Source organism: Corvus moneduloides, chromosome 8 (assembly GCF_009650955.1).
Source record: "Corvus moneduloides isolate bCorMon1 chromosome 8, bCorMon1.pri, whole genome shotgun sequence".
NCBI classification, from domain to species: domain Eukaryota; kingdom Metazoa; phylum Chordata; class Aves; order Passeriformes; family Corvidae; genus Corvus; species Corvus moneduloides.
In genome coordinates this window covers 30561440-30579709 of record NC_045483.1, presented here as the reverse complement: position 1 = coordinate 30579709, position 18270 = coordinate 30561440, and the positions used below count along the sequence as shown (strand labels likewise).

General features: G+C 44.6%; 1 protein-coding gene across 12 annotated transcripts in view; it reads right to left on the bottom strand.

Moving 5' to 3' along the window:
• Positions 1-230: 230 nt before the first annotated feature.
• CABCOCO1 (ciliary associated calcium binding coiled-coil 1) overlaps positions 231-18270 on the bottom strand; it is a 273645-nt gene continuing 255605 nt past the window's right edge. For 11 of the 12 annotated variants that reach the window (XM_032115957.1, XM_032115958.1, XM_032115949.1 and 8 more), the window contains 2 exons: positions 16068-16171; positions 231-10453 (listed from right to left, as the gene is read on the bottom strand). The gene's annotated coding sequence lies outside the window, so the exon portion shown is untranslated. Of the gene's footprint in view, positions 10454-12304; positions 14056-16067; positions 16172-18270 lie in introns of those variants that run through there. The other variant, XM_032115950.1, reaches the window with a different exon arrangement.

The window sequence follows — 18270 nt, the reverse complement described above, 5'->3', positions numbered from 1 at the left end:
GCTGGCCGGTAGGACCATCGGCATCCTGTTTGAGTTTCTAACGTTGGTAGCATTTGGAATGGGATAGCAACAGAGGCTGTGGCACTGCAGAAGGGTACATATTCCCAGCAGTGAGGGTATGCATACTCATCACTGCTCTGACATCAATTGTGTAAGAGCCTTCCCCTCCCCCTGGAAAACTCTTTATACTACAAAATAATAAATAATAAAAAAAAAAAATACAGAGCCTGTTTATGGCAGAAATTGAAATTCCTCATATTATCAAAAGTTGGATTTTGTCCTCCAGGCACTGAATAAGTTTCTTCATATGAATATTTTGTAACTTTCTCTGGCCAAAAGAAATGTGCAAAATGTTGTAATGTTTCTGTGCTTTCCTTGGACATTCCAGGCTTTTGCTTAAGCTTCTCATAAAAGACTATTTTCAGTGAAAAGGGGGGGGGGGGAAAAAGCAGTCTACAGTACACTGAGTCAATAAAGTAGTGCAAAACCATAAAACACAGCAATGATAACAACAGAAGATCAGTAGATTACAAAGGAAATAAGATGGGGATCAAACAGAGTGGTAGCTGGAAATGACTGCATAGAAGCCAAAATAAGACTGGTCCTAATAAACAGCCAAAGTTGAACCAAAAAGCATTTGAAGTGTTAATTTATTAAATAACTTTATTTTCATGCCTTACAATTAAAAATAGTTGTGGTCAGGCATGTTGGGAGACAGGAAGCAGTTGGAGTCTTCAAGCCCGGCTTTGTGCTTGGAAGGGAACGCAGCCTGACCCACGCTGTGACGGGGCTGTGCCTGCACGGGGGGGCAGCCAGCAGTGCTGGGGGGCTCCAGTTCACTCACGGATTCTCTGCTCGGAGCTCTTCCCTTCCAGGCTTTTAAGACACGGAAGAGTTTTATGCGGAGTGCCCAGGGTGAGAGATGGAGTCACAGCGGGGCTGTGAGGGTGATGCCAGCCCCTGCTCCTGCTCCGCACACAGGATGGGATGCAAAGCCCTGTGAAATTGCCATGAGGCCCCATTTTCACTTCAGCAGGTTTTGGGATCAGTCTCTTACTTTGGGAGCCCTTTAGATCACATGTTCGAATCACCAGCTCAAAGCATTAATAATACCAGGAGTCAGAGCATTTATCTTCCCTTCAAAAGATTCACCAGCCCCAATAAGTGACCAAACCAAGCAGAAAACCCTACGTGAGATCAGCTTTCAAACCCCATTCTTCCATTCATATGTGCATTTGGAGTTATTTTTATTTACCTTGCATTTCTTTTTGTTGCCCTGGCACTGTGTTTTTAATTCCCCCATAGCACTGCTAGCAGCTCGCCTGGAACGAGCACCCCACTGCCCCAGGGCTCCCAGATCAGGCTGCTTAAGGAAAATAATCACCACTGAGTAGCAAGATATTCACCAATAAAATAGTGACTGGTGGGACGGATCACCTGCACCTGCAGAAAATAGGAGGGTGCCCAGATGGTTGCAGAGTATTCTGAGACCCATAACAAGGGGTGCAGCCATGGGATGGGAAGAACCAGCAGCTGAGCAGCCCCCAAAATAATTGCTTTACTCTCACAGTAACTGAGCTGCAGCGGCTGCTAACTGCTGCCTGCAAAGCTGGTTTCATGTAGTGGCACAGGGTGATGGGTCAGCTAAAACAGAGCCCACGCCATTTCTGCCTGATCGGTTGCTAACCAAGATACACTTTTCAGAGGCTGTTAATTGAGTCTGATGAATTTTGCTCCAGTGGGACCTATTATGCGCAAAAACACGAGTGACATCAGAGCCATAACTCATAAAAATCAAGTCCCTGAATTACATCTGAGAGCAATATGAAAATGCAAGTGGGATTTCAAATGGTATCAAATAACTTTCTGTCATACCTTATTAATACCACAGAGCTAATAGAAACAGCTATATTATCATCCTAATGTCATTATACATATATAATACACATGCGCGCATACACACAAACACTCTGTGTAATTATAACAACATTATTTTGCTCACACGGCCTGAAAAATGTGATTAGATGGTGGCTCTGAAATGGCAATATTCAATCAGGTACGACTTGTATACTGACTCAGAGCACAGACTTCTACTTATGTAAAATAATGTCTTGTTACGTGTGGTGGTAGCGTGGACAGCTGCGGAAGGAAGAGGGAGCTGAGGCCACGGAGATCATTTCATCTCATGTCACAAGGGCTGAACTGTCATTTCAAAGCTGAAACGCTGATACTGTCCAGTGAGCAATCCCTGGCTATCCTTTCCTGTGTGGATCGCTTCAGAAAAAATTTATCTGCTAAAAATAGCTGCCTTCTCACCAAATCCTGAATAAAATTTCACTGGAAATGTTCCTAAATGTGACCAAACTATGTCTTTTATAATCATAAAGCTTGGAAGGGGATGTTGCCTGGTAGGACTTTAGATGGGCTTCACTTTCCGAACGACACGCAGGAAACGCACACCAGCCATTTCACATCCAACTCCTGTCAAATAATTTACCTCAACTGTTTTTAGTGAAAATATAAATATGTGTGTGTATATATATATATCCCTGCATGATGGGGATAGCTGGGGCTAGAAATATCACCGTAAGAATGCCAGGCCATATTTACCCAAGTCAGTGGTCAAAGCAAGTTGCTATTCTCAATGTGCCGGATTTGAATCGGTTTAAGTAAACAAGCTGACCTCTTTCCACTTAGCAGGTCTGAGCTGTCATGGCTTTTTTTTTTCTGAGAAAATTCCTTTTTTTTAAGAAATTTGGTGGGCCCCAGATAATGGTAAGCAGTTGTCTCAGAGGGAGCAGCCAGTGCTGCTGGGGAGCAAGTCAGGGCAAGGTGGGCTTCCCAGGCAGGGGGATGCACCAGCCAAACTCAAATTTTGCCTTGTTTGCCCTGCCCTCATAGGAAAGCAGGGGACTCCACCTCCTTACTGACTTTGACTGCCTTCCTAATGCCTAAGTGCTTATGACAACTCTTGCTCACCTGTTTTGGGATTGAGTTTTTCTGTTTTCCCCAGTCTGGTTTGTGCAAGGACATTTGACCTCCCAGTTGTCGAGATCTTTCCTGCCAGCACTAGGATGAGATGCAGTGACACAAAGAAAGGATTCCTGAGGTCCCCTGACTACCTGCAGGGCTGGTGTGTCCACCACCATGATTTGCTCTTCCCTTTGCATGCAGATTTGTTCCCAGTAAGCGCTGGCAGTCTTCTACAGTTATTCCCATGTCTTCATCCTTTACCTGAGCTACAAATGTCACAAAACTGATGAGTCAATCATCTGGTATGGTTTAGCAACATTTAACCTTTGGCTAAGCTGTCTTTGAGCCATTCCTACCTAGGCAAGGCAGCTCAGCAGATGAGCTGCTGGGGACTGTCCCACACTTTGCCCCCTTCCCGGTTTTGCCTGAAAACAGCTTTTGGCATCTGGTGCCAAGTGGCTGTGGAGGGGAAAACAAATCAGAATAGCTCCTGCTACCTCAACTGTATGGCCTGAAGGCTCCTTCTTGTCTCGCAGGACAAGTGGCCCAATAAGCAACTGCTCCTGTGTCCCAAGGTCACTGTGATTCCTCTCACTGGCATCGGGGGGATGGACATTTCTGCACCTCCTGCTGAGGCACCACCATCAATAACTACAGGTTATAAACACAAGATGTGTATGGTAAATGCTGGAGAGGATGCTGAAATCATTCCTCCTCCTCTCCATCCAGGTACACACATCAAACTAAAACACTAGAAGGGAAACTGAATTAATCTGCAAGTCCAGCTTTGCCAAACACATGGGGTTATCCAGCTGCTGTTTGCAGGGAGCAGGGATAGTTGCCATACCAGAGAGTCCTCTCCTCCTTTGCAGCTCCTCCTTTTCTTATCCAAGTGAGTGTTGGACACATTTGTGAAGTACAAGAATCTCTGAGGTCTAACCACCATGGATTCAGGCCCCTGGGGATGATAGTGTTGGTGGGTTTTTTTTAAATCCTCTTGAGAAACAGATGCTTTGGCTCATCTTCATTATACCTAGCCTGATTTATTTTAATTGCTCTGGGTATCCGGAATACTATGATTGCATAATCTCATGCACATGCCTTTAAAAGGAAGCCTTGGCTGCAAAGCCAGGAAGGCAATGTTAAATACGGAAAAAATACTATGCAAAGTCTCATTTATTTTGGAAATCACTGGAAAGAGTTCTACTGAAAAGTCACAGCAAAACATATGCCACATTTGAATAATGAGTTTGAGAGGTGCTTTACCTATCTTAGCAATAAAAAGGGATCTAAAAATTGCAGTCCTCAAAAAGAGCTCACTCCCAAGCCCTGAATTTTGGTGAAACCAGAGGACAGTGTGATCCTTGGTGACAGCCACAGGGAGGCCAGAGCTGGCTGCTGGGCACTGCGCCTGGCAGCAGTGTGTCCACCCCTACCAAAATTACCAGAAAACAGCAAACCAAGGGAAAACCCATTCTGAGCAGAGTCAGTGGCAACCACAGGCTCAGCATAGCAAGAAAGGAGGAGGCCTGATGAGTTCTGCACTTCCCAGGTTTAGGAATCCAGAGCTTCATCTCAATAAAACAAAGCAGGAATAACAGGACTGCAGAGAAATACCTGAACATCATCCACTTGTCTTATCTGATGCAGTGCATAAGATGTCAAGTATTGTCTGCTTGGGAAGAAAAGGTCTGCAGAAAACTTATTCCAGTTAGGAAAAAGTAGTATTTAAGGTACTTTACAACTGGACCTAGAATAAGTCTTTATTCTGAAGTCATTTCAACATCTTATCTGTTATTAAGTTGCTGCTTTTCTGGAGAGAGGTCCATACCATACCAAAAACTTACTCTTTATGTGTAATTTCTTAATTTATCACATTGACCAAATTAGTATCTGCCATAAATACTGTTCCTGAAGAAGGCAATAGGGGTACTCTGTGAAAGAATGTGACAACACTAAAAAAAGAACTCCAAACCCTGCCTTTACCTGTGGCTTATTTATATGCTTCCCAGTCTTCTAGGGAAAGGAAAAGCCACAAGTTTTATAGGCTACCTACACTGTGTTAATTATTTAACAACACAAAACTGAGATTTTATTTTGCAAGAAACACAGGCAATTTGTCCTCATCAGCCTTAGCATCCACAGAGAAATGCACATGTGTGCTCTATGCCCCTGGGAACACCCTACATATCCTTCACAGCGAGAGAGGAGACCATAATCATATCTGCTGATTTTGAAGGAGAAATGTGAGCCTTTTTCACTTGGCATTATCTGGGATGTAACCAGATTTGTGCAGATTTGGCAGTACCCATTTGCCATACCAGACCCCAGAAGTGCAGTCAGTGCTACCATACCTGGCTGGCAGGTGCTCTGAGGGGCTGTGAGCAGGCAGCAGCCCCCCAGTTTACAGGATACACCTTTAAACGCCCACAATTGGCTTTGGGTTTGCAGATGTTAATGAGATTCACGTTTGGGAGAAGGAGCCCACAGAGACTATCAGGAATATTAATGTTAACACAGGAGTTTATTAGTGCCTGCATGTTGAGAAGCGGGTAAGGAAACCCTCTGGGGTTTGTTGCACTATCAGCAATTATCATGCGAGATTCTGTTCCTGGTTTTCCTGCTGATAAGGCTTGGAAAAAAAGGCTTCAAGACTGGTCTTTGGGCACTGTTTGAGTTTTTAAGCCATGTGGATGTTCCCCCCATTGCCTTCTGCAAACCTCCATTTCTCAAACAAGAGCCAAGGGCTTTCCCTGTCCATCCCTCTCTGGAGATTTGCCATTTTTAGCTCAACAAACCCATGTGCCTTATGCTTGCAAAATTCCTATGTGCATCTGCCATCTCAGAGAATTAAAGTAACCCTTCAGGAGTGGGTCTGCACATCTATTCTGTTCATGTCAAGCCAAGCTACAGCCTTCTCTTCACTCCCTTCTCATGCTCCTGTCTCTGCTGGTGGGGAGGTATCCCCAGCATTGGACTCACAGTGGAAGCAACGTGGTGCTGTTGCTTATTCAGATGCCAAGAAGTCATCAGCAATTGGTTTCATGAGGAACAAACCATCAAGATGTGAGCGCAGGCTCTGGAAACCTGTCCCTGACACACCAGAAACCCTTCCTGCCCCTTCTCCTCTTTCTCTTTTAAGGGAGTAAGGGCTATAAAGCCTTGTGCCTTTTGTCTAAGTTGGGATCTGGTGCCGTGATCAGCCTTTCTCAATGGTTTACCTTCTTTTAAAGCTCTTTATATATTAAAGAAGGGGAAAAATAAAAAGGAAAGGAAGAAGTCCATGCTCTGGCTGGCTGATTGCAGTGGAACCTCTCAGCACAATCCAGGGATGCTGCCTGAGCAGACAGTGGTGCCATGGAATTCAGTGGGCTGGAGGCAGGAGCACTCGGGAAGAGGGGTATGCCTGGGAGGAGATCCACTTCTCCTGGAAGCTTCATTAAGGCTCCTCTTCCAGGAGGTACGGATAAAGATGAACTAGACTTCGCCAATTTTGTCATGAACCTGCCCACATCAGGTACCCGAGGAGCCGCAGCATGGGTGGGAAATTTCAGCCGTATTTACATTTGGAAACAAAATACAGCACAGGCACTTGCTCCGAGAGCTGCCCAGACCGGGATGAGGCCCCGTGGGCTCCAGCGGCAGGCGGGGCAGGCGTGCCCTGCTGCCACCTTGCTGCAGGCAGAGCCAAAAGCTCCAGCTCATTTTTCCCAGGTGGCACAAGCCAGGCACTGCTGGCCCCTTGCCGGGAGGTCACCAAACCTCCCCCAAGCACCCTTGGCCCAACAGTGCCTTCACCGATGGACGTGGTACCCTACTGGCATCCCCAAACACAGACGTACCAAGAAACCTTCCCAGCTACAGACAATTCCTTAAATGGGTCTTGGTTAAACTCCAGCTGCTCGGTGGGCTTTGAGAAGTGCAGCATTGCTGCTGGTAGAGCTCTTGGCTGTTACATTTAATTAAAGATTCTGCTGAAAGTTCTGCTTAAAATCACAATGCTTGCTGCTTAGAAAAGCGTAGGTGATTCCCCCAGAGGCCTGGCCAGCATTCCTGCTCCTATTGTACAACATTATTGATTAATCAAAACTAATGCTCACAGCTGTTGCCTGATGGATAATGTCTTTGGTGTTTGCCTGCATATAATTATTTACTACTTTATTGATGTTATTTATTTCTTCATTAAGTATTGTTGGCTGTTTAATTACGTGAAACACAACTGCAAGTGTTGCTGCTAAAAGCCATGGGAAAGGCTGCCCAGAGCTGAAATCTTTCAACCATAAACTCCAAAAATAAATCTAAATATAAAAATAGTGTAGCCAGCCTTTTGAGTGGAGGCCATCAAACCACAAACATGTTACATGTCATCTGGAGGCTGATGCCAGAGCACCATGTTCGGATAGATTTGCAATGCTGATTTAATTGCACATGGCAGAGGACTTCGCAGACCTGTAAATACGTTTTATTAGCTCTCCAAAACACATATGAGAGGTTATTATTTTATTCTTGGTAGCTGAATGTTTGAAATAAATCAAAGTAAAACTCTGATTTCCCAAAACTTACAGTCAGGAGTGCCTGATAAAGCTCCTTTCAACAACCATTCCTGGCTGCGATTTGAGGATTTCCCAGGGTGGCTGCTGGCCCTGTTCAGTGCCCCAGTGACAAACTGGGAGTCTCTCCAGGCTCTTCCCTCTGCTCCTCAGCTCTCTGCAAAAGACAAAGACTCAAGGGCCCCTGCACCCTCTCTGCCTCAGTATCCTGCTGCCCTCACTCTCCTCAGAAGCACCGGGCAGAGCTACTGCAGCAGGTCTGTGCCCGCCCTCACTGAATTAGGGAGCTGACATCTAATCCTTGGATCAACATGGGATGAGAAGGGATGTGCTGAGGTTTACTTAGCTTGTCATGTAAGACAAATTTTAACAGAACCACTTTTCTTTGCAACACCACGCCATGGGGGTCTGGGGGCAAAATCAACATCTTAAATTGTATCTGGAAACCAACAAGCACTAAGGAGAAACTAGGTTTAAGATGTGTTGTGGCTCTGAGCAATCTCTAGGTACTTATCATTTTAAAAAACCAGCCAGGTACATGACTACAAATATGGTATTAGAGAACTTGGAAGGATCTTCTCAGTCTGCAAAATAACCAGAGGACCACAAGCCCTGCTGCAGCTCACAAATCATTAACACACCTATAACAGATCAGAAAGAGCCTCTGTATCTCTTTACTTGTAAAATAAAAATTCCTTCTCTCACATCCTCTCCAAACAGCCCCCATCAGGCCCTTTCCCCGGGGCAGGAGAACAAATTGCTCTGGCAGTCCTCGCCTGGACATCAGTGCATTTGTTATTCAGGAGCTACTGGCCTGAATGTCTCTATGCAGCTCCCTGTAGATCTCCCGCTTACTTCTGAGGCAGTGCATTACCATCAGGGAGGACTTAGCCCCTGCTTCATGAAAAGTACATAAGACAACCAGGTGCCAAACCTCTAACTTCCCTCTGGCCCTGTCCTAGGGCACAGCCTCTGCTTTTCCCATGGGAGCCCTGCGGGGGACCAGACTAACGCCTGGCGCCGTCAGGTCACCTGCATCTGTTCCAACTGCCTCAAGCCCAGAGCACAAGCACAAGTTGGTTGCAGGGCCTGAGTTCTGCCCATGCTCTCAATACATGCTCATCTCTTGTTTTAACTAAAACACATCAGGGAAAACCTGAGAGAAATAATAAGCAGAGAGGATGAATAAAAAAAATACCAAACAATGATGGGTCTAGGGAATTTGGTCTCCATTTCCCTCTTTGTTTCCTCCCCAACCTCCACGTTTTCATGCATTTCCTCTCTCTCAGGCCAGTTCTTCCTCCTGTCTTTTAAAATGTCACAATCTTTCCTGTATCCCTTGTGCCCACATTGTGAGGGTACCATTGGGCACCTTTCCAGCAGGGATGCATAGAGCAATAGGGAGCACAGCTAGCATTTTCAAAGGAAGTTAAGGAAATCTTTACGGAGAACTTGGTGAGAATTTGGCACTTGGCATCCTTTTGCTCCTTTGAAAGTCCCACCCTACAGGAACAATCTAAACAAATGTATGCCCCAATGCTGATAAATCCCTTTGGAGAGGTATCAAAGAAAATCTTGCTGGGTTTGGAGACCTTTGAAGAAAGGGAAATATCCTGCCAACCTGACGCTGAGATCTATCTTGTTCCACCATGTGGTCCAAATCATCAGAGTCCTCCACAGTTCCCTTTCCTCCTTGGGGTGTGGAGAGCAGCACTGCCTTGCTGAAGAAAGGGATTTGCAGGCCAAGAGGACAGCATAATTTGAGAAAAATTCAAATGAAAAATTACTTAACAATGGAAGTTGTTACTGTGTCTAAAAATATCTCGGTGAGTCAGATTACTGAAAACAGCAAAGCTATGGAGCAAACCCCATAGCCTCTTCTCAGCAGTCAGCTGGCTTCATTCACTAGCTTGGCATCTCTTTCCCCTTATGTTTTTAATATCACGAGTGGGGTTTTTTTTAAGTCGACAGTAAGTTAATGTTTAATAGGTTGCCGTATACAGCTCTGGGTGTTTATGCATTCTCCAACTAGCCAAATTTGTAGAGCAAATTAAAAGTCTGTAAGACCAGGATAGGCAAATTACAGGTATTTGTTGCTCAGAAGCTATTGCCTCATTGTGTCCTGCATGCCCCCCAAAATAAACGGTTTCAATTATGTTTTCACCTTCCCCAGCAATATTAACACCTCTTGCCCTGCCAGCCAGGGCCATCGCTCCTTAGTCTGCATCTGTTACAGCTCTGTGCATATACACTTCCCGGGAATGTGCAACCTTGCATGGCACCGCAGTCCCAGGCTTTGCAGGGTAACCTATTAAACCCTCTGGCACAGGACCAGGTGCTCTGGAGAAGCATGAGAGAAGGAAAGGTGGGGACTATGGTGTTGTCAATGCCTTTTCATACTAATGAGATGGATGGGTGTGACCCTTTCTTCCACTGACAAAATATAAACAGTGAGAGTTTTCCACTCCCTGACGCTGAGTGAGTTGTTCCCCACTCCACGCCGGAGGGGTCTCACTTGGCTTCTCCAGTTTCACACATTTCACAACTTTGCTCGGTTGGTCTAAAGGTCCCAAGACCCCTGCCTCATTCAGAGCTGGCGCAGGTGGGACCTGGGCTCTGCCCCTGTGCCTGCCCTGCAGGCAGCTGCAAGGGAAGCCACCAAATCCCTCAAACCCCTGTGACACTGAGGGGAGAGCAGGGCAGCTCAGAGATGCCACCTGCCCCACTCACATGCTGTAAATCTGGATATCACCCACTCCTCATGATGCAATGGGTTCCTTTTTCACGTTGCTGAGGTCTCCCTGACGATGTAACCAGAGGTGGCTGATGTCCCCGTGCTGTTGCTGAGCCTACCAGGAAAGGGCAAGCAGATCCCCTCGTCCCACCTGTGCAGAGCAGCCAGCAGCCATGGCAAGCTGGCAGAGCTGGACCTAAGGAAACAAAATCAGATTTTTAGAAAAAGCCAATGTGTCTCATGTTGTCAATGGTAAAATTCCCACTGGTAGTGGTGGGAACAGGATTGCCTGTCTGTTCTTTCCCAGGCTCATGAAGATTTAAAATTCTGGATTTCAAATGGTGGTTTATTTCTGGCTGACCTGTTTGGCTTGAACTGTTACATGTTTTCAGCTTATTTTTATGCTGCTGTGTTAGTACACAAACCTAACCAAGAACAAGACGTTACCAACACTGTTGAGCCTCCATTGGCTGCACAGGCTGAAGTCTCCCAAAGCCATGACAACCTCCCTGTCCAGCTCCTCTTGGACCACGAGCACATGAATTCATCAAGGGGAGGGACGGGGCGAAGACAAGAGCTCATGGGCACATCCCTCCCCAGCAATATCCCCCTGCAGATCTGACACCCCACAAACCACTGTGGGGTGACAGGGATGCACCATGAATGGTGTGGGGCACACTGGTCAAAGAAACCCCTCACATACACACCTTTGGATCAGCTCATGTCATTGGATGTCGATGGCAGACTCTGTGACATTCCTCTGTGTTAATTTTTTCCCCTTCCCTGCTATTTGAAGGAGATTTTATCTTCCCTTCCCACACCCCTCCCGTCACCCCATGCCAGTTCCACTAAAACCTGCCTTTCAGGTCAGCATGCTGGTAAGAGATTAATTTTACACTGCAAGGAAAACCAAGCAGAGTATTTCAGCTTTGACATATGAGACGTCTGTTACAATATTGCAGTTTTTCTAAATTAAATATTAGGAAAAATTAAACCCAATTGTGGTCTGTGTTCCTATGGAAAATATTTCTCTTCCAAACAGTCCCTCCATGCTAAATGACTTAAGTAACTGAAAACACAATAAATATGCAGCAAGTTAAAATCTATATTATTCAGGTTTTAAGGCTTATAACTAAAAGTGGTTTAATGTTTCATGCCTAATAATAGATTACTCCTATCACATTTCTAACCTTTATTTCTACCAGCTTTGAAGTCCAGCCATATAAAGGCTGTTTGTAGAACCACACGAAAGTTAAAGCAAATATTACTCAGAGTGATTCATATGAACAAGAATTTGCAATGAAGGCAGAGGGTTTTTTGTGTCTGTATCAAAGGAAATGAAATGTTTGCAATATTTTCAGTTGATAAATGCACTAAAACATTTTAGTTGCGTAGTATGAACATTGCTGACATAAACAGACTTTGACCTGAAACAGATTGTATTAGGCTCTGTGGGGGAGGCAGCATTAAAAGAAATAAAAATAAAATAAAATAAAAAAATAGACATTCCTAGATTTCAGAATCTGCCACAGGGTCACCGCAGTCCTTAATTAGCTGAATACATTAAGAGAAGGCTGGAACACAGATTCCATAAAGAGAGCAAATGTATGTTTAATCCTCTGTTCTTTGCTTACAGATTACCCTTTCAGAACGAGTAACCTTATTTTCTTTTTAAATATCTATTTACCTTTTTGAGCTTTGCATAGCAAAGAAGGGTTTCTTTTTTTTATTTCCTTCCCACTGTTGCAAAAGAAATTAATTTGTTGCTAGTTGCTATGCATTGGCAGGATTTCTGCATAAAGAATGTAAGCCATCTATCTTTGTATTCAAGATATAGTTAATCTGGCAGTTAAAATACTTTGGAAACATTTTGATGACTTATCTGGAAAAGTAGCTTTGCATTTTCAAAGAAAACTCAGAACTGTATTGCAAGAGAAAGATAAAAGATATATGAAGTGTTTGTTCCAAGCGATACTATTCATTTAAAGATCAGAATGTAACCCCACCCAAGCAATTATTGTGGAAAAACAAGACAAAAATCCTTATACAGCTTTCTGACACGGTCTTTATTTGGGAAACAAAATAACTATATTACAGTTATAGTCTAATGGATTGCAAGCTGTTTTATTAGTGTCAGCTGAATCCTGTTTAGCATAAAAAAGAACTCTGTTTGCTATCAAGAACACATTTACATTAATATGACTTTGACAAAGTAAAATAAAATCGCATTAAGATGATGTAAGTAGATAAGACAATGAAATCTCTGTGAGATAGTTTTGGCACACCAATTAGAGTCAAGTCCCTACAGGAAAGAAACATATTTTTATACCAAGTATCCATGTGTTTTTAAGTTGTAGAGTGGCCAAAATTAATCCCATGCTTAAAATATTTCCAGCCAGGGAAAAAAGAAAGTTTATTATTATTATTTTTATTTTTCCCTAGAAAGGTAAAATTTCTGATAAACTACATTTCTATTTGCAACAATACAAACAAGTTTTGTTCTCTCCACTAGCCTGTAATCATCCTGATTATTGCAAGGGACTTTCCAATATAGAGCAGCTGAAAACAAGGTTTTAGATTACATGGTAATTTAGGAATGCATGAAAAGCCAAGCAGTCACCATAATAGCGCACTGCACAAACTTCATGGCTTTTACAGCAAAACATAACATATGTTTTGTGATTCATTCAAATGATTTTTCAAGTTTTTTGGTCAAAAAATATGTCAAGCTCTACTATTGGTCCTATATTTAGGGAATCTTACTCTTGAGAAACGACAACGACACCACCCCCCCGCTTTGATGTCTCTCCTTTTAGTTTGGTCATTAAAGCTCGGCAGTGATGGATGGTGATAATGCTGTGGGGTTTATGAGTAATCAGGCCTTGGCAGCCACAATATTTCTTTTGTAGTGAAACTTTAATATTCCTTTGGCCGTGCATAAACTTTTTCTGCTTTTGGAATTACGCTGCATAAGCTACTCACTAAGCATTACAAAACAGATATTGCCCAAAAGCTGGTGTTTTATTTAACACCTGACAGGGCGAAGTATCCCCCCAGGACACGCAGAGCTGAGCTGTAGCAGCCCATCTGTGGTCAGGGCACGGCTATATTCACAGGAGGAGCCCTTGCCAGGGGAGAGGAATTTTTTTGGCTGTGCCCCAGGCAGGGCACCCCGGACACCCCCACTCTCCTCCTCCCCTTTCACATATTTTTAGTGAACTTGCTGCAGCAAACACCAGGTGTCTCCACTTAGCTGGGCTACAGCTTAAAAAAGGGGCCTGCTACCAAAATTAAAAAAAAAAAAAAAATTAGAAGAGAAGGGGAAAAAATTAGGGCTGTTCTTTCCATGGCTTCTACCGTGCTTGTTGCAATGCTGCGTGCGAGGATGAGGACGTACAGATGAGGCATATTCGTATTTTATTTTGTCACTCGAGACACCTCAGTCAGGCAAGGCAGGACTTTCCAGAGTTTGAAATAATCCAAATTCAATCACTTTAAAGCTGCTACAATATGCAAGTCCTGGCAGCCGTTTTAAATTAATGGAACATCAGATGTGCTCTGATCCTCTCAATTTCCTTAGGCAAGGGAAATTCTGCTGCGGTGGTAGCGGGAGGGGAAATATAGGGCTATCAGTAAAATAAATGTCAGCTTTTGTCTGCTGATAGAAAAATGCACGCAGCAAAAAAGAGATACAGTATTTATTGCTCTGTAATTAAAATCTATTTCTATGTGTGGTAAGGATTATCTTAGTGGTTTGGAGAAGTGAACACTGTGCAGTCTGATCCACAGGAATGGACACTAAATAAAGGCAAAACACAAAAGTGGTTTTTATTTAGCATTTTACAAATAACAGCTCAATATTTTGCGTGCATGTAGATATTCATTTATTGTGCCTGCTCATGTGTTTATCCATAAAAATATTAAAATGCCCATCTTGAAAGTCCAGTTCCAGAGGACAGACTGGATTTTTGCAAGAACTGGGGGGTGGGGGAAGAGAGAGAAAATCTAAAAAAACTCCATCGTGACATGCCAGCCCATGGTTTGGAGTTTACTTAGAAAGTGTAAACATTCATTGGGTTTGTCAAAAGGTTTGCAGACTTGAGAACCTTTTGATCAAACCTGGGCTGTGTTTTGAGGATACTTGCCCTGAAATATGATTTTCAAGATGCAATTCAGTAGCTGTTGCTTTTGAAATACAAACAAGCCCAAAAATTCAAATTAAGGCTCTGAACCTTGCATAAAAGCAGAAGCTTTTATGGTGCATGGTTTCTGCTGATCTGTAGGGCTAATCACCCTGGGCTATGTCCTGTCTACAAGGGCCCACATTTCATAAAGTCTTTTTCCTGACACAAAATACAATACAAGCTGTCAGAGTTAAATTGAGGACAAGGTATTTCTTTAATTCCGATTTTTCAGTTATTTGCTTTATATGAGGAGAGCCTGGCTTCTTCTGTGCTAACTGGGACTCACATTGCCAGACAGTATGCTTAAAAGTTATTTTTAAAAATGCTGGGGTTTGAAGGCTCTTAAATCCTTTGATGTAAATGAAAATAAAATCATACTCTGGAACCTAATGGAGACTTTTAATCTTGATCTTAAAAGCATGAATCATACTACAGCATACAGTAAAACTATTTTCTGTCCTCTGCACTCACCTTCTCTACACATACTGATATTTGATATTTATAGGAGGCAATTAGAGCTCTCAGGTAGTCCCAGTGCCTCCTGCCAAGCTCTGTATGCAGTTACTGCCTCGCAGTCTATGGCTGAGATTTCTACAGTCTTGCTGCTTTTCTCATTTGACATTTCAAGCAAGTCTGATTAAAACAAAGCAAAGCAGAAGCAAAATGTCTCAAATTCTAGGTGTGTAATGTTGTGGCAACAAAACCTAGACCAATTACTGTCTCAGAGCAGGAAAACTAGTGGCAAGGTAGAGATGTTGCAATAAAATTACAGAAAATCTCTGATAGCCACTCTGGAAAACTCAGCCACTGTTGTCTGCCAGATCTGGGGCAGAGACCCAGTGCAGCCCCGACCCATCTCCAAAAAGCTGCTCCACTGGGTCTCAGAAGTGCAGCCTGCACACAGATGCCAGGTTACAAATACTGGATGAAGAAAGGCCAACTGAAAATATGGGGGTTTTTATCAGATTTTCATCTTGTAAAATTTCAGCTTGATGCTAAATGGAGAGCATCCCCTCCCAGACCTGCCAGCAGAGGTGTGCTTTCCTTACGCCTGCCTGGAGCAAAGGTTAGTGTCTGCCAGGATGCTCCCTTGGGATGGGCACTGATCAAGGACAGCAGGTACAGAACCCCAGGGCATCTTTCAGTGCTCCCCAAACAAAGGCAGCAGTGAACTCGACTGAGGATGCTCTCCTCAGCCCAAAGGGCTCCCCGAGATCTCCTGCCAAGCCCACTGCCTGGCAGCTGCAAGAGTGCAGGCACATGGCTGATGGCAGCCAGGTACATTGGTCCTTCACCCCAGTGCTCATCCCAAGGGAGAGCTGTGGGCAGCGGGACACAGCCTGTCAGTGCCCCTGCTGGTCAGCGGACACGTGCTGTGGTGGGAAAGGGGTACTGGGGCCTTGAGGGGTGCCAGGGATATTACCAGATCAGGCTTCTGTTCTCCAAGATCCCACCATGGTTTTTGTTCCAAAAAAATCTGTGATCAGCAGGAAATGAATTCCAGTATTTGTTTACTTTCTACAATCTCCTCCTCGTGAGTCTGAAGGCAACGCAGGATGCTTCCCACAGTTACACCCACCACCAAATCATGACAGCAGAAACAATCAAGATGGAAGTTCATCCTACTTTTATGAACCAGGCATTGAATCCCCATGTCTGAATCTTTCTGTATTTGAAACTCTCCATTGCCTTCATTGGAGTTTTAAGATAAAGAATTTGAAGATTTGTCCCTAAATAAAAAGTACCAAATTAATATAACAGCACGGTGGAGTTTCCATTTACTGCACACAACAGTCAAGATATTCAGACTTATGGCTCCCACTGCAATTGTAATTCAGTTTCCTTGCTCATACATAATGCTTTTATCTACTCTGAATGAGGTTATCTTTAGTTCCTCAACAAGCCCATATAATTCAGCTGTCACAGCTTCCATAAGAACAATACCTTGGAATTTCCTGCCTTTAATTTGGACTAACTCCTGCCTATAAGCATCACATTAGCAATGTTTCCAACTTGTGTGGTGACTATGAAATCAATCATTACATACACATGCAACATATATATTTATAATGTTCGACTACCATTTGCAGAGGTAACATCTCAAAGTAATTTTAGGATCTCCTCCGGATAAATGCAACAGCCCCAGCTGGGCTGCCTCCTGGCTGTTCCAGCCCTTGCAGCTGGGCTGTTCGCTGTGAAGGAAATTCTCCTGCCCATGCAGGAGGAGACAACAGATAGGAGCCTGCCTCAAGTCCTTCCCTACCTTTTCTGCCATGAGGACTTCTCCTATCGCCTGACCACAGGAAGATGGTGATCCTCAGGATAGAGATGCCTCTGGCACACAGGACAGAGCCCCAGGTGCTGTAGATCTGCACTGGGGGAGCTCACCCAGACGCCCCATCGATCTGAGCTGTGCCCAGCCCGCAAGGAGAGATTGCTACGGCCACCTCTATTCTGTGAGGAAACCAGGCAGGACATTCAGCAGCTGAGCACTGAGGCTTCCCAATTAGCCATCCTGGAGTGCACTGACAGATGGCTGGTTCTATTTTTGCCTCCCTTACTCCAGGCCCATTCATTCAGTGCACTCCTTCAGACCTATGTGCCCAAAACCTCATCCCCTTTCGCCTGAGCATGTCAGCTGGTCTGACAGGAGATGTTACCTTTCTCTAAACCACCACTCTAGAGTGTTGTAATCACTAGATTTAGTTTAGCAGGCTGCAGCTTTCCTGAGAGCTCAGCGGGGCTGCTTAGGGCAGTGCAACCATTTCGCCCTCCATAGTCCATTTCAGATGGCCCCATGGTTTTGCTCTGGTCAGCTATCAGCCTTACAACCAGCGATGGCAAAGGAGGAAGAGAAGGGTCTCCTATGAGGGCTTAAGAAGACTTTAATCACATCTTGTCCCGATGACCCTGAGAGGCAGAGAGACCTCATGAGCTGGGTGCAGGGGGGTTCTGTCAGGGGCTCAGGGGCGGGGTTGGGGTACAGGAACCAATAGGGAGAGCCCGAGGGAGTGGCCAGGGCTGGAAGCAGGGGACACTGGGGGGGGGGGAGGGGAAGGGAGAGGAAGGAAGGGAGAGGAAGGAAGGGAGGAATTCGGAAGGAAGGAAGGAAGGAAGGAATTCGGAAGGAAGGAAGGAAGGAATTCGGAAGGAAGGAAGGAATTCGGAAGGAAGGAAGGAAGGAAGGAAGGAAGGAAGGAAGGAAGGATGGATACGGGATCAGAAAAGCAGTGGGTCAGATCATTGCACTAGAGCTTCACCATTTGTTTTGTGGTACAGAAGAACAACTCCAGTTTGACTGTGCTCACACTTGGGAGTTCCTGTGAGCTTCAGACCAACAGCTCTTCGCAGAAGTGCAAATTTTATCTCTCCCTTGCCCCAGAACCTCCCCTCCTACAGACCAGCAAGCCAAGCTGGCAAGGAAGGGCATCAGGATTCAGCAAAAGGCAAGAAAGATTCAGCACAAGACCTGTTAAATATCTCTTTCTAGGTTTCCTCCCTCAAAAGCACAGGTCCCCAGAGTTAGATATACAGCAAGGCCAAAAACATATGCATAGGCAGAGCAACCCAAGAGTGACATGTTATTACATCCCTTCTCAACTGGCTCCACATTTTCTTCTCATTCCAAAAGTTTTCTAAAACTTTGCCTGTATTTTCAAACTAAGAATGTCCTAATCTGTGGAATAAAGAGACCAGGGATCAAAACCAAGACCAACATAAGGCTGGGTTAGGGTATCTCCAGCACAGCTCTGGGGGACCAAGCTGCAAGCTGTGCTCTGTGGGAAAGCATAGAGTGGCAGGAGCCCAGCCGAGGGACTCAAGGCTACCT